We start from the raw sequence: 3,268 nt of genomic DNA, 5'->3' as shown, positions 1-3,268 counted from the left end.
ACAAAGATAAAGAGAATTCTGAAAGCAGCTAGGGATAAATGGGTCCTAACATACAAAGATAGACACAAAACTGTAGTAGCAGACCTATCTACTGACACTTGGCAGGCCAGAAAGGAATGGCAGGAAATCTTCAATGTGATGAACAGAAAAATTATGCAGCCAAGAATCCTTTATCCAGCAATCCTTTATCCTAGTCTGGCATTCAGAATAGAAGGAGAGATGAAGGTTTTCCCAAACAAAAACTGCAGGAATTCATCACCACTAAACCAGCCCTACAAAAGATCCTAAGGGGGCTTCTGTGTGTGAAATGTTGCAAGGACCACAAAGTACCAGAGACATCACTACAAGCATGAAACCCTACAGATATCACAATGATTCTAAACCCATATCTTTCTCTTTTGTTTTAAATAATTATCATTGATTTGTATTTTTTTAATATGAAATTTATTGTCAAATTGGTTTCCATACAACACCTAGTGGTCATCCCAACAGGTGCCCTCCTCAATACCCATCCATATCTTTCAATAATAACACTGAATGTAAATGGACTAAATGCTCACATCAAAAGATATAGGGTATGAGAATAGATGAAAAACTAGACCCACCCATATGCTGTCTACAAGAGACTCATTTTAGACCTGAGGACAGCTTCAGATTGAAATTGAAGGGATGGAGAACTATCTATCATGCTACTGGAAGTCAAAAGATAGCTGGAGTAGCCATAATTATATCAGACAAACTAGACTTTAAATTAAAGGCGGTAAAAAGAGATGAAGAAGGATATTTCATAATAAATATAGGTTCTATCCATCAGGAAGTGCTAACAATTATAAATGTCTATGCACTGAATTTGGTAGCATGCAAATGTATAAAACAATCACAAACATAAGCAACCTTATTGATAAGAATATGGTAATTGCAGGGGACTTTAGTAATCCACTTAAAGTAATGTATATATCATCTAGACAGAGAATCAGTCAAGAAACAATGGCCCTGAATGATACATTGGACCAGATGGACTTGACAGATATATTTAGATGTCAGCATCCCAAAGCAACACAATATACTTTCTTCTTGAGTGCACATGGAATATTCTCCAAGATAGATCATATACTGGGTCACAAAACATCCCTTAATAAATACAAAAGAATTGAGAACATATCAAGCACACTTTCAGATAATAATGCTATAAAAGTTGAAATCAACCACAGGAAAAAGTCTGGAAAACCTCCAAAAGCATGGAGTTGAAAGAACATCTTACTAAAGAATGAATGGTAAACCAGGTAATTACAGAAGGAATTTAAAAATATATGGAAACAAAAGAAAATGAAAATACAACAATCCAAATGCTTTGGGATGCAGCAAAGGCAGTCCTGAGGAAAACACATTGCAATCCAAGCCTATCTCAAGAAACAAGAAAAATCCCAACAAGAAAAATACAAAATCTAACAGCACACCTAAAGGAAATAGAAGCAGAACATCAAATACATCACAAAACTCAACAGAAGAAGAGAAATAATAAAGATCAGGGCAGAAATAAACAATACACAATCAAAAAAAAAAAAAAAACACAGTAGAGCAGATCAATGAAAGAGTTGGTTTTTTGGAAAAAAATTAAACAAAATTAATAAACCTCTGGCCAGGCTTCTCAAAAGGAAAAGAGAGATGAACCAAATAGATAAAATCACGAATGAAAATGGAATTATTACAACCAGTCCCTCAGAAATACAAGCAATTGTCAGGGAATACTATGAAAAATTATATGTCAACGAACTGGACAACTTGGAAGTAATGGACAAATTCCTAAACACCCACACACTACCAAAACTCAAATGGACAGAAATAGAAAACTTGAACAGACCCATAGCCAGTGAAGAAATTGAATCAGTTATCAAAAATCTCCCAACAAATAAGAGTCCAGGACCAGATGGCTTCCCTGGGGAATTCTAACAAGACATTTAAACAGAGAGAATACCTATCCTTTTCAAGCTATTCCAAAAAATAGAAAGGGAAGGAAAACTTCCAGACTCATTCTATGAAGCCAGTGTTAGATTCCCAAACCAGGCAGAGACCCACCAAAAAAAGAGAACTGCAGGCCAATATCCCTGATGAGTATGGATGCAAGAATTCTCAATAAGATAATAGCAAATTGAACGCAAGAGCACATAAAAAGAATTATTCACCACGATCAAGTGGGATTCATTCCTGGACTGCAGGGCTAGTTCAACATTCGCAAATCAATCAATGTGATACATCACATTAATACAAGAAAAGATAAGAACCATATGATCCTGTCAATAGATGCAGAAAAAGCATTTGACAAAATACAGCATCCTTTCTTGATTAAAACCCTCAAGAAAGTCAGGATAGGAGGAACATACTTCATCAAAAAAACCACTTATAAAAAGCCCACGGCTAATATCCTCAATGGGGAAACACTGAGAGTATTCTCTCTGAGATCAGGAACATGCCAGGGATATTCACTCTCACTACTGTTGTTTAACACAGTGTTGGAAGTCCTAGCATCAGCAGACAACAAAAGGAAATCAAAGGCATCAAACTTGGCAAAGATGAAATCAAACTCTCACTTTTTGCAGACTTTCACTTTTCATAAGTGGCTTTTATGATGTTTAGGTATGTTTCTTCGATACCGACTTTCTCGATGGTTTTTATTAAGAAAGGATGCTGAATTTTGTCAAATGCTTTTTCTGCATCTATTGACAGGATCATATGGTTCTTATCTTTTCTTGTATTAATGTGATGTATCACATTGATTGATTTGCGAATGTTGAACTAGCCCTGCAGCCCAGGAATGAATCCCACATGGTCGTAGTGAATAATTCTTTTTATATGCTCTTGCGTTCGATTTGCTAGTATCTTATTGGGAATTTTTGCATCCATATTCATCAGGGATATTGGCCTGCAGTTCTTTTTTTCCTGGGTCTCTATCTGGTTTGGGAATCAAAGTAATGCTGGCTTCATAGAATGAGTCTGGAAGTTTTCCTTCCCTTTCTATTTTTTTGGAACAGCTTGAAAAGGATAGGTATTATCTCTGTTTTAAATGTCTTGGTAGAATTCCCCAGGGAAGCCATCTGGTCCTGGACTCTTATTTGTTGGGAGATTTTTGATAACTGATTCAATTTCTTCACTGGTTTTGGGTCTGTTCAAAATTTCTCTCTCTTCCTGTGAGTTTTGGACGCGTGTGGGTGTTTAGGAATTTGTCCATTTCTTCCAGGTTGTCCAGTTTGTTGGCATATAATTTTTCATA

The sequence above is a fragment of the Puma concolor genome, chromosome A3 (assembly GCF_028749965.1).
Source record: "Puma concolor isolate L17-30 chromosome A3, mPumCon1.1.hap2, whole genome shotgun sequence".
In the NCBI taxonomy this organism is placed as follows: domain Eukaryota; kingdom Metazoa; phylum Chordata; class Mammalia; order Carnivora; family Felidae; genus Puma; species Puma concolor.
Note: the sequence above shows the minus strand (reverse complement) of the source record.